The sequence below is a fragment of the Schistocerca serialis genome, chromosome 9 (assembly GCF_023864345.2).
Source record: "Schistocerca serialis cubense isolate TAMUIC-IGC-003099 chromosome 9, iqSchSeri2.2, whole genome shotgun sequence".
Classification (NCBI taxonomy): domain Eukaryota; kingdom Metazoa; phylum Arthropoda; class Insecta; order Orthoptera; family Acrididae; genus Schistocerca; species Schistocerca serialis.
In genome coordinates this window covers 448428375-448442557 of record NC_064646.1, presented here as the reverse complement: position 1 = coordinate 448442557, position 14183 = coordinate 448428375, and the positions used below count along the sequence as shown (strand labels likewise).

The window sequence follows — 14183 nt, the reverse complement described above, 5'->3', positions numbered from 1 at the left end:
GCGGCTTAAAGAGCTGCCGCCATTTGCACCAGTACATCTACATCTACATTGATACTCCGGAAGCCACCCAACGGTGTGTGGCGGAGGGCACTTTACGTGCCACTGTCATTACCTCCCTTTCCTGTTCCAGTCGCGTATGGTTCGCGGGAAGAACGACTGTCTGAAAGCCTCCGTGCGCGCTGTAATCTCTCTAATTTTACATTCGTGATCTCCTCGGGAAGTATAAGTAGGGGGAAGCAATATATTCGATACCTCATCCAGAAACGCACCCTCTCGAAACCTGGCGAGCAAGCTACACCGCGATGCAGAGCGCCTCTCTTGCAGAGTCTGCCACTTGAGTTTATTAAACATCTCCGTAACGCTATCACGGTTACCAAATAACCCGGTGACGAAACGCGCCGCTCTTCTTTGGATCTTCTCTATCTCCTCCGTCAACCCGACCCGGTACGGATCCCACACTGATGAGCAATACTCAAGTGTAGGTCGAACGAGTGTTTTGTAAGCCACCTCCTTTGTTGATGGACTACATTTTCTAAGCACTCTCCCAATGAATCTCAACCTGGTACCCGCCTTACCAACAATTAATTTTATATGATCATTCCACTTCAAATCGTTCCGTACGCATACTCCCAGATATTTTACAGAAGTAACTGCTACCAGTGTTTGTTCCGCTATCATATAATCATACAATAAAGGATCCTTCTTTCTATGTATTCGCAATACATTACATTTGTCTATGTTAAGGGTCAGTTGCCACTCCCTGCACCAAGTGCCTATCCGCTGCAGATCTTCCTGTATTTCGCTACAATTTTCTAATGCAGCAACTTCTCTGTATACTACAGCATCATCCGCGAAAAGCCGCATGGAACTTCCGACACTATCTACTAGGTCATTTATATATATTGTGAAAAGCAATGGTCCCATAACACTCCCCTGTGGCACGCCAGAGGTTACTTTAACGTCTGTAGACGTCTCTCCATTGATAACAACATGCTGTGTTCTGTTTGCTAAAAACTCTTCAATCCAGCCACACAGCTGGTCTGATATTCCGTAGGCTCTTACTTTGTTTATCAGGCGACAGTGCGGAACTGTATCGAACGCCTTCCGGAAGTCAAGAAAAATAGCATCTATCTGGGAGCCTGTATCTAATATTTTCTGGGTCTCATGAACAAATAAGGCGAGTTGGGTCTCACACGATCGCTGTTTCCGGAATCCATGTTGATTCCTACATAGTAGATTCTGGGTTTCCAGAAATGACATGATACGCGAGCAAAAAACATGTTCTAAAATTCTACAAGAGATCGACGTAAGAGAAATAGGTCTATAGTTTTGCGCATCTGCTCGACGACCCTTCTTGAAGACTGGGACTATCTGTGCTCTTTTCCAATCATTTGGAACCCTCTGTTCCTCTAGAGACTTGCGGTACACGGCTGTTAGAAGGGGGGCAAGTTCTTTCGCGTACTCTGTGTAGAATCGAATTGGTATCCCGTCAGGTCCAGTGGACTTTCCTCTATTGAGTGATTCCAGTTGCTTTTCTATTCCTTGGACACTTATTTCGATGTCAGCCATTTTTTCGTTTGTGCGAGGATTTAGAGAAGGAACTGCAGTGCGGTCTTCCTCTGTGAAACAGCTTTGGAAAAAGGTGTTTAGTATTTCAGCTTTACGCGTGTCATCCTCTGTTTCAATGCCATCATCATCCCGTAGTGTCTGGATATGCTGTTTCGAGCCACTTACTGATTTAACGTAAGACCAGAACTTCCTAGGATTTTCTGTCAAGTCGGTACATAGAATTTTACTTTCGAATTCAATGAACGCTTCACGCATAGCCCTCCTTACGCTAACTTTGACATCGTTTAGCTTCTGTTTGTCTGAGAGGTTTTGGCTGCGTTTAAACTTGGAGTGGAGCTCTCTTTGCTTTCGCAGTAGTTTCCTAACTTTGTTGTTGTACCACGGTGGGTTTTTCCCGTCGCTCACAGTTTTACTCGGCACGTACCTGTCTAAAACGCATTTTACGATTGCCTTGAACTTTTTCCATAAACACTCAACATTGTCAGTGTCGGAACAGAAATTTTCGTTTTGATCTGTTAGGTAGTCTGAAATCTGCCTTCTATTACTCTTGCTAAACAGATAAACCTTCCTCCCTTTTTTTATATTCCTATTAACTTCCATATTCAGGGATGCTGCAACGGCCTTATGATCACTGATTCCCTGTTCTGTACATACAGAGTCGAAAAGTTCGGGTCTGTTTGTTATCAGTAGGTCCAATATGTTATCTCCACGAGTCGGTTCTCTGTTTAATTGCTCGAGGTAATTTTCGGATAGTGCACTCAGTATAATGTCACTCGATGCTCTGTCCCTACCACCCGTCCTAAACATCTGAGTGTCCCAGTCTATATCTGGTAAATTGAAATCTCCACCTAAGACTATAACATGCTGAGAAAATTTATGTGAAATGTATTCCAAATTTTCACTCAGTTGTTCTGCCACTAATGCTGCTGAGTCGGGAGGTCGGTAAAAGGAGCCAATTATTAACCTAGTTCGGTTGTTTAGTGTAACCTCCACCCATAATAATTCACAGGAACTATCCACTTCTATTTCACTACAGGATAAACTACTACTAACAGCGATGAACACTCCACCTCCGGTTGCATGCAATCTATCCTTTCTAAACACCGTCTGTACCTTTGTAAAAATTTCGGCAGAATTTATTTCTGGCTTAAGCCAGCTTTCTGTACCTATAACGATTTCAGCTTCGGTGCTTTCTATCAGCGCTTGAAGTTCCGGTACTTTACCAACGCAGCTTCGACAATTGACAATTACAATACCGATTGCTGCTTGGTCCCCACATGTCCTGACTTTGCCCCGCACCCGTTGAGGCTGTTGCCCTTTCTGTATTTGCCCAAGGCCATCTAACCTAAAAAACCGCCCAGCCCACGCCACACAACCCCTGCTACCCGTGTAGCCGCTTGTTGCGTGTAGTGGACTCCTGACCTATCCAGCGGAACCCGAAACCCCACCACCCTATGGCGCAAGTCGAGGAATCTGCAGCCCACACGGTCGCAGAACCGTCTCGGCCTCTGATTCAGACCCTCCACTCGGCTCTGTACCAAAGGTCCGCAGTCAGTCCTGTCGACGATGCTGCAGATGGTGAGCTCTGCTTTCATCCCGCTAGCGAGACTGGCAGTCTTCACTAAATCAGATAGCCGCCGGAAGCCAGAGAGGATTTCCTCCGATCCATAGCGACACACATCATTGGTGCCGACATGAGCGACCACCTGCAGATGGGTGCACCCTGTACCCTTCATGGCATCCGGAAGGACCCTTTCCACATCTGGAATGACTCCCCCCGGTATGCACACGGAGTGCACATTGGTTTTCTTCCCCTCTCTTGCTGCCATTTCCCTAAGGGGCCCCATTACGCGCCTGACGTTGGAGCTCCCAACTACCAGTAAGCCCACCCTCTGCGACTGCCCGGATCTTGCAGACTGAGGGGCAACCTCTGGAACAGGACAAGCAGCCATGTCAGGCCGAAGATCAGTATCAGCCTGAGACAGAGCCTGAAACCGGTTCGTCAGACAAACTGGAGAGGCCATTTGCATTGACAAATTGCATGGCTTCATAAGCCGACTGCGATATCATACTGCCGTCCGTGTGCGGCGTGTTCGGAGTACTGGGTGCATTTTCTAACTCCATACTTTCCTCGGGTGGCTGAGATGCCGTCTGTGCGTTCTGCAGTTGCCATAACGGCGGCCGCCCAGCAGGCATCGCAGTAATGCGCTCCCTACGCCGTCCGCGCCGGGAGCAGTGCAGTGGGTCTGTCATGGGCCCTAACAGCATCAGCCAGGCCGAGCAGCAAGCGCTGTGTGACCAGCATCCGAAGTAGAGCAGGTTAGCGGACGGGCTAGCCGGCCCTGTTAGGATGTCAGGAGTAGCAGGCGCAGGGGAGCCAGGACCCCACCCAAGAGTGGCAAGCCCACGTTCCCCACGCAAAGGCAGCCTGGATAGGGGTAGAAAGGACAATGCGAGTAGGCCCACCTCAGGCATGTACAACAACAGATCAAAGACACAAGAAACAGAAATCAACACGACAACAAGACGCTCCACAACAAGAAAATACAAATACCAATGCCCAGCACATCCCGGTCACGTTCAAATGGTTCAAATGGCTCTGAGCACTATGGGACTCAACTGCTGAGGTTATTAGTCCCCTAGAACTTAGAACTAGTTAAACCTAACTAACCTAAGGACACCACAAACATCCATGCCCGAGGCAGAATTCCAACCTGCGACCGTAGCGGTCTTGCGGTTCCAGACTGCAGCGCCTTTAACCGCACAGCCACTTCGGCCGGCCATCCCGGTCACGTCACAACAGCAATCAGAAGAACACAATTTCGACAAAAATCAAATGCAAGACACCCACATGACAACATCATCCGAATCATCTGACGCGCTCTCCTCTTCCGAAGCGGAAGATGCAGAAATGCAAGACATTAACCAAGATCAGGACGAACAGGAATTCACCACTATACAATACAAGAGACAACACAGGACACCGCAAAACATTTCTAACCCACGTAAAAGAAGAGCGGAAATCCCAACAGCTAACCGTTTCGAGCCGATAACGCCAGCGGAGACAAATCAACCAATCACAGCGCCCAATATAACAGCCAATTACGAGCGAGCCGCACAGGCGGAACAATTGAACTACAGGTTCCCGCCCATCACTATCTACCACACACACAAATACATTCAGCTCAACAATGCTCTTAAAAAAGAACTAACAGGGACATGAAAAGCACTATATCAAGGAGACAGAGTTAAATATCATTTTGATTCCTTAGAAGATCACGCTAAAGCACTGCAATTTTTCCGAAAGTACAATATCCCATTCTTTACTCACCAGGCTTTCGAAAATAAAGAACTAAAAGTCGTCATCAAAAAATTACCAGCACATATAAACGAAGAAGAATTGGCCTACGCCTTACAACAGAAAGGTTTTAAACAAGTAAAAGTTTATCAGTACAAAAAACGTGATGAAAAGACAAACGCCCTCATCCCACTTCCAACATATGCCGTGACTCTTCCGAAAGGCAAAGACAGTAACAAAATCTACGACCTCAAGTACATTTTACGCACCAAAATACGAGTAGAAACATATGAACCGAAAGATGGACCGTCGCAATGCAAAAAGTGTCAACGGTTCGAACATACCGCCAGCTATTGCGAACTACCGCCGCGCTGTGTACGCTGCGCGGGTTCACACGAATCGAAAAACTGCACCGCACCACGCACACCACCACCTGAATGTGTCAACTGTGACGAAGCACATCCTGCCTCCTTCTTGGGGTGTAAGAAGTACCAAGATTTACTTCGCAAATACAGAATCCGAAAGAACATCCTGCAAAACCGAACAAGACAGACAACACACATCATACAACAAGCTGCTCCTGAAATGTCAACCTCTTCTCAACCTGGAACCTCATCCCGACCAGCAACCATCCACATCACAACCATCCACCGCTCAGCCAAGAATTACACAACAAACTAGACCAGAGATAAAATCATCCGTAAATCAGCGTCTTGGAAGAAATGGCCCTGCTTCTCCCACCAACGATCAAAAGTATTACTCAGATGCTACTGCAAACAGACCAAGCACAATGCACGAAGACGCGAGTTTCATGACCTCGGCCAACCTCATGCAACCATTCTCACAAGCATTGACGGACATTGCAACATTACTCACTCACCTTCAACAGAAAACCACATCATTCCTCAACTTGGTTCAGGGAATAATTAAAGCCTTCGTTGCGCATTAAAGAATGCCAAACGAAAACAACACACGACACCTAAAATTATGTAACTGGAACGCTAACGGACTCAAGCAGAAACAAACTGAACTCAACAAATTTAACGCTCGACACCGACTCAATATAACAGCAATAACAGAGACGCACTTTACTCCGACGACGACCTTTAGACTCCGTAATATGCATGCATATAGAACAGACCGACAAGACAGAAGAGGAGGAGGAACCGCCTTATTCATAAAAAGAAACATAGTACATCATCTAGAAACACTCCCACCACTCCAGTCATTAGAAGCAACCGCCGTCACCGTCCACACCGCCATAGGAAATATAACAATAATCGCAGCTTACATCAGTCCGAATAAACAACTAATCAAAGAAGACCTGACTACAATTTTTCACCGTTTTCCGAAGATTTTAATGATAGGAGACCTCAACGTTAAGCATGAATCCTGGAATTCCATCAAAACGAACAGAAAAGGACAACTATATAACGCACAAGCCGAACTCGAATGCACAATACACGCTCCACATCAATCTACAAGAATTCCAAACGTCCAAAACCAACTTCCAGATGTCCTCGACATTGCCTTAATCAAGAATATAAATCCAAATCTACAGTTACGAACCACCAATGACCTGTCATCCGACCATCTATCTACCTGTCCTCGGCCTCATCCAACGAGCAGCTCTACAAATTCCACTCACACAACAAATACAAATCGACTGGGACCAATCTGCTCAAACAACATCCACACGACAATGAATCTAGACAGTAAAAACTGCTTCTATTGCGGTATGGATTCTCTTACCAAGAAAATAAAAACAGCCGCAAAAAGAAGATGCACAATACATATAAACTCGGAAATATACCACGACACCTTCCCACCATTATTAGAAGAATTCAAAATACAACGCAATAGACACAGAAGACGCTGGCAACAGTTCCATAACCCCTACGACAAACAAGAAATGAAAAGATTGTCAAGAGAATTGCACCGAAGTGTAATAGAATGGAGACAACAATTGTGGGAAGATAAAATGGCAGATTTCCTACTACAGACAAGTGAAGTAATCGGCCGAGTCCTGTCGCGGTATGGCAAGGTGCTTATTAGCATCACGAATGAAAAATAGGGCAGTGCCTACCGTTTCCAGGGCAACAGCGGAGTCCGTAGTGTTCGTGTGGACCTCCGCCAGCACATACCGTCATATTTAAATATTGCGAGTACAAGGGCACAGGTTACCTATATAGGGCAACCACAGACATGCTCCCTCTGTCAATCCACGGAGCATCTACGCGTGGAATGCCCGCGCAGGCGCCCTGTGCAACTGCCGCGGGAACGCACTGAAGGTGACAACCTTGTGCCTCTTCTCAGCGAGATAGTGGCGGGTGCTGCCCACCGAACCGCTGAGCGAACTGACGAATCGACCCCGGGTCCGTCAGGAGAGGTAAAACCGGTACCTAGTGCATCTGTTGACAGCCCTATTGAGATTGTCCCGGACCAGACGCCCGTAGTGGCAGTACCGCCGGCGGCGCCTAGTGCGCCTGCTGTGGCCAGTGATATTGTCACTGTAGAACAGATGGAGGTAGTTCTTCCTACCCCACCCCCACCGGCAGATGACGCTAAGTCCCCCCGGCGTCGTGATAGGCGCAAGAAGGCGAGCCAAGAACAGCAAGTGGAGGAGGAGGCAGCAGTGAGACTGAATGTCACGCCTCATCAGTGACACGCTCTGTTTCTGCTGACCGCTCGCACGGTATGCGGAAAACTGCTCGCCAATTAGAGGCGCTTATTAGTTCATCACGAGATCGGGGAGTAATCCCCGCAAAACGTAAAAATGAACAGGGCAGCGAACAGCCGCTGCAGCGCACTCGCACCCTCTCACATACCGCTACGACTGAGCCGTCTGCGCCGCCTGGTTCGGACTATCCCGCCGATGGGGGAGGACTGAACTGGGCTGACGACGAAGACGACGAAATGCGTGATTGAGTGGGCTCGTTCCCACATGAGTTGCCCGCTATTTGTCTTTAACATCCAGGGTGATGTAGCAGGGTTACAGTTTCGATATTTACACACCTGCTTATATACGACCATGACCTTATCTGACGTTACTTTCTCTGTGTTGCTTTCTCAGGCCTGCAATTGACCGTCAGCCGGGAGCCCTCGTCCCTTTTAACAGTAAATATCAACTCCATCTCCAACCCAGTAAAAACTACGCTCTCTGAAGGACTTTCTGCGCCTTGGTGCATTTGATGTGGTTTTTCTCCAGGAGGTTTGTGCCCCCTTTCTCTCTGACCTGGTTGGTTATGAGGCACTATATAACATCGATCCTGACGCCAGGCGGGCACTGCTTTGCTATACAGATCAGAGTTAACTCCATCCAATGTTACAAAACTACCCAATGGTCGCGTTCTCGCTTGTATCATTCGGGATGTACTTTTTATTAACGTCTATGCTCCTTCAGGAGCTAATCACAGGCATGACAGAAGAACACTTTTTACGTCAGAGATCACCCCTTTCTTGACAGCTCGTCGTCTTATCGTGTTTGGTGGAGATTTTAACTGTGTGGTAGCCGATGCTGATCAGGTCCCAACGCCCATGAGGTGTGAAGCACTCGCTACACTCCTCCAGGCGGCTGACCTTAATGATACGTGGCGCCACTTTCATCCCGCGTACACACAATATACTCACATCTACCCCACTGGAGCAAGCCGTACTGACCGTGTTTATGTCTCTGCTGATTTTCTTCCTGCCCTTTGTGCCGTCCAAGTCATTCCTGTGGCCTTTAGTGACCACTGTGCGTACTCTTGCTCCTTGCATATAACGGGCCCAACCCCGGTTCCTCGGGGCACCTATTGGAAGATGAATACACTTCATCTCCCAACGCCCGAACTACGCACTCTTGTCACGAAAACATGGCGGGATTGCATCGCTACTGCATCGAAGTACCCTACCACTGTAGTTTGGTGGCTCCGCTGTGCGAAGCCGCGGCTGCGACGTGTTATCCAGCAACATAGTCGCGAAGTCGCACACTGGAAGTGTAGCACATTAGACTTCTACCAACAATGTGTAAACGATGCACTAACCCTTCCTGCTGACAGGTATGACCAGCTACGCATGCGCCTCAACAAAATTAAAGCGACAATCCTTCGCTTCTCACGGGAGAAAGCCTAGGGGATGGTGGTGAGGTGCCGCTCCACATCCCTGATTGAGGGCGAGAGGCCATCCAGCTATCACCTTGCCTCTGAAAGGAATCATGCAAAGAAGAACACCATTCTACGCCTTAAAACAGACGATGGTACGCGCCTCACAGACCATCGTGAAGTTCTCAAACACCTAACAGACCATTATACGCACCTCTTCCAGGATGTTGCGGTAGACGTCGCCGCCCAACGAGCACTTATCGGTGGGGTCCCAACTTCATTGGATCGTCGAGACCGCGACTGTTTAACCGAGCCACTCACACTCGCTGACCTCACATCTGTCCTCTGTGCCTGTCCGGGACAAAAATCACCTGGCCCCGACGGTCTCCCTTATGAATTCTACCAACAATTCTGGGACCTGTTAGGAGACCGCTTCTGCAACATATGCGAGGAGATTTTTGCTGGTTGCGAACTACCCGCCGAATTTCTAGCTGGACGTATTGCCCTTATTTCAAAGGTCACAGGTCACTGTCGAGCTAAAGACCTGCGTCCTATCACCATTCTTAACACTGATTATAAGTTGGTGGCACGAAGCGTGGCCTCTCGTCTTAAACAGGTAATGAATAAGGTACTTAGCATCACGGTATATAGAAGCGGCGGTGAAGATGGTTCGATTCGAAACGCCACATGATTGAGTGGGGCAGTCTTACTCACCGCCGACACTCGATTCCCGGCTGCAATTCTTTCCCTAGATTTCGCCGGTGCCTTTGACAGGGTCTCCCACCCTTACCTGCTGGCCGTTATGTCGCGGATGGGTTTTGGGGAGCGCTTCATAAGAATCATCCGGCACTTCTTGGATGGAGCAAATTCCACAATCGTTGTGAACGGCTGTCGATCACGACCAATTCCCATCAGACGATCAGTTCGACAAGGGTGTCCCTTGTTAATGTATTTGTTCGCTTTAGCGCTGGACCCCATGCTGCGTGACATAGGACGGATGGTCGATGGTGTCGCTCTCCCAGGCGTCACCTTCCGCAGTGCGGCATACGCGGATGATGTCGGTGTGTTCGTCGCAAACGCTAGGGACGTGGATTCAGTTCCGAGTTCTCAACGTTTATGAACGAGCATCCGGTGCCATGTTAAATTCCAACAAAACGGTGCTGATCCCGCTAGGACCACGATCATTGACCATCGAACGCCCATGGTACCGAGTTGTGGGGGAACAACGTATCTTGGGCCTTGAGGTGACTGCCTGTCCGCAGCCTGTTACGTCCTGCCTGTTAACACTCACGTGGAGGCGGCTTCTCACGCGCATCAGAGGACTTTGCGTGAGTCACGCTGATCGCCGACTCGACCTCCATCAACGAATCCAACTGATTAATACTTACATCCTATCACGGGCATGGTACGTAGCACAACTCCTTACGCTACCGAAACAAACTGGCAGAGCCATCTCACAAACAGTATATGGGCTCTTGTGGCGGCATGCACTGTTCACTTCGTTTCTACTTCTGATTTTAGTGTTGCTGCTGTTTCCTGATTGATTCTCGAGAACATAACGTGATACGAAGTTGATGCACAGACTTGTACCCTGCCAAAGGTCGATGGTGTCCTTGGACTCATTGACTTTCCCCGCAAATGTGCGGCCCTCCTGATTCACCGTATCGCCACTTTGCGTGAAACTGACCCAGGTGGGACAACAGCGGTTCTTTTCGACCGTTATCGCCCACAATCGGCGCGTGCACCAGTATGTTTGACACATATTCCGTTCCGGATGACGACAGTCAAGAACTACTACCTCAATCAAAGTTACGTCCTAACAGTGGCCACTGACAAGGCACGCACGTCGAAGCGCCTTTACCAGGCACTTCGAGGGCAGCCCACAGCACATAAATTAGAGGACAGACGACTATCGGTCATCTGGCACCAAGCTTGGGCTAATATCAACAACCCAGCCCTACCCACGGAAGTTTCAGCGCTATGGTATCGTGTCGTAAACAATTTAATACCCACTAATCATCGCTTGGCGGCCATCCGCCTACGGCCCTCGGCTGCTTGCGGCCGATGTGGTGACGTAGACACCAAAGAGCACCGTCTCTTATGCCCTCACGTCACAGAAGTGTGGGACCTTGCACGTGTGCTGATCGGTGGGACGACACCAGACAATGTGTCAATCGACTGGTTCCTTACCCCTGATATTCAGACCAACCCCCGAACGCGACGTAACGCAATGGTGTGGCTCTTGGGCTACACCATTTTCACGATCTATGACCTTTTCCTCACCGATGCTGTCTCTTTCATGGACTACCTGTGGAGCCAGCATCGCCTGGCGGAATCTGACCGGAAATGTACCACTACTTTTGCAAGATTTCTGAAAGTTGCAATGGTTCACGGTTATCAAAAGGTGTTCCGGGTTGACTAAGGCACCTCGTCCAGGAATTGCCTGAGTTTACCCCTGGATCTTTGTCACTCGGACTTTCAACCTACCCTTGACTTGACTATACCCAAGATTTGACATTGGCCTTCTGGGCATCACTAGAGTAGACTGCTCTATGATACTGATAATATGGCAATTGTTAACATGGGAATTGTGTGAACCTTGTATGACAAATTATTGGAAAATTAGAAAACACGTAATCTATCTTAGAGAATTATTACTTCGTTAATTCCATGGGCGATGGGATTATCTCGCCAGTTTCGTTTTCATTTGTGTGTGCTGCCGACCCTGTTTTTACTTTGCCTTCATTTTTGTCTTTATTTATTTCTTCCTTTTTTAGTTTCTAAACCCATCACTTGCTTCACACCTGCAGAGAGAGGTGTATTTCTGAGTAGTGTGTCGTCGCCTCCTGAGGCATAGCAGAGTATGCCTCCGCTTTTATTTTCGGTTTAAGGCAATAAGTCTTGCTATTAACAGCACCCTGCTTTGTGTGCTGCGTCGACACTAGAGGATGGCGGCAATTTTGGAGAGGAAAAGGTAGGGCTATAGGGGAGGAAGGAGGCCCATAAAAAAAAAAAAAAAAAAAAGTGTAGTATCTGTTCTTATCAGCTTAATGCTGGCAAGGTCGGATACAAAACACACAGATACGCGATGTACTTTCTTTAGTCATTGGACTCCTAATGCCCGATTACGACGAAGCTGCAGCGGCGGCTCCGGAACGTGGCCAGCCTTGCTGTGAGGGCAGCAACTGCTGGTGCTACTGCCGGACTCGCCCCGCATTGAATACTTCTCCCTCGTTTTCTCCCGATTTTGACTGAGGGATGCGAGATGTTCAGGCCCCATCTGCTGCTTGCTCGGTCGAGGAGGCAGGTTTTGAGCGTGGCAGATGCAGACCGGTCTCGTGTGTGTCCAGCCTTTGCTGTTGACACCGGCGGCAGAGTGTTAGTGGCATATGAGCCTTCCCATATGAGCCTTCACTCTGCTCGCTTTCCTTTCTTTTCCCCCGGCCAGCTACGTCTGGGTTTCCACCGGGGTTGAACTCAAGCTTATGACACTCTCCATCTTGGCCAGAACAATTCTCTGGGTCACACCAAGATCTTATATTCCTGAGATAATTCTTAGTTACGTCCGCCCGAAGTGTGACGCTCCGGTGAACGGCAGGCGCCGTTGAGCAACACCTTCGCGGCTGCTTCCAATCCCTACCGAATGTGAACCTTTCCTAAGTTCCTTTCCGAGTATTACCTCAATGACTAAAAAATCTGTTCTATCTGATACGTCCTGCATCGCAGGACCAGAATATTAAACTCATTTTTGGCTCATGACGGAGTGCTAGGGGCTTGCTCCACCTCTGTCGCGGGTTGGCCCGGCATTGCAGTACCGCCGGGATCGGCCCACCTAAAATTAATTAAAACACAGCCTGAAATGGGTTAGTATTCTGCAGTGATCAGATATTCCGCCGGTAGCAAAACTTGTCGTAGTTGTCGAAGTGCCCTATAGTTAGCTGCATACACACCACGATTACTTTTAATTAATTTAAGATTATGTTAAGAGTATTATATATATATATATATATATATATATATATATATATATATATATATATTTTTGCGGTTAGCAGGACCGCTCTTGCAGCCGCATTACACTAGGCTGGTAATTTATGGGGGCACAGAACAGTGCCTTCGGATGCCTCGTTGGTGTCTCCTATGGAAAAAAAAAATGGAAAATTGTTAAAACATCCGAAGACAGCCGACACCACATACAGCGATAAACGGACCAGACGGATTAGTATTTGACGCACTACAAAAAGTGAATTATTTACCGACGAGTACAATACCCAAATGTCGCTACCACACAATTAACAGGAAAACCTACACAATACAGACAACGAAGAAGACAGAATTAGACACGTTCTAGAACAGTTCCGATACACACCGTCAATAGAAAGACCTCTCCTTACCACACCAGCAGAAGTAAAGGAGATAATAGCGAAAACAAAAAATACAGCACCAGGCACCGATCAAATATTCAACATCCACTTAAAACATCTACCACGTAAAGCAATAGTACTCCTAACAAGGATAATTAACAGCTGTTTACTACTCGAATATTTTCCAGATAATTGGAAAACTGCAAAAATTGTACAAATCCCAAAACCGGGCAAAAACCCTGCACAAGCTGCAAATCACAGACCAATCAGTTTACTTCCGACACTCGGCAAAGTTCCCGAAAGAATTATCTTAAAACGCCTGCAGCTATGCCTCGTCGAACATAATATCATGCGCCCAGAACAATTCGGTTTTACCTCAAAATTATCAGCAGAGCTACAACTAATCCGCATTACAGAACACATCCAGCATAATTTTAACCTTAGTAAATCTACTACAGCCGTATTTTTTGACATTTCAAACATATACGACAAAGTATGGAGAGAAAATCTAATAGTAAAACTACACGAGACCACACCGATCCCAGATTGCTACGTAAAAACCATTGACAGCTTCTTACAAAATAGACAATTCTCCGTTACTATACAACGCAAAAGATCTACTACAAAAGTACCTGAAGCCAGAATCCCGCAAGGTTCTGTCATATCGCCAATATTATTTAATCTCTATGTCAACGACATAGCGACTCTAACACATGTAACTCTAATCTTATATGCGGACGATACGGCCTTCCTGACATCCGGACAAAACATCGAAGTCATTACATCAAGAGCACAAAGACAAATCGACATCATGGAAGATTGGGCACATCAGAACAAAATCACTTTTAACGCCACTAAAACAGCTGCAGT

At 47.5% G+C, this 14183-nt stretch overlaps 1 pseudogene; it reads left to right on the top strand.

Annotated features, from left to right (window-relative positions):
* The first annotated feature begins 12623 nt into the window (after positions 1-12623).
* Positions 12624-12786, top strand: LOC126420149 (U2 spliceosomal RNA; annotated as a pseudogene).
* Positions 12787-14183: the final 1397 nt, after the last annotated feature.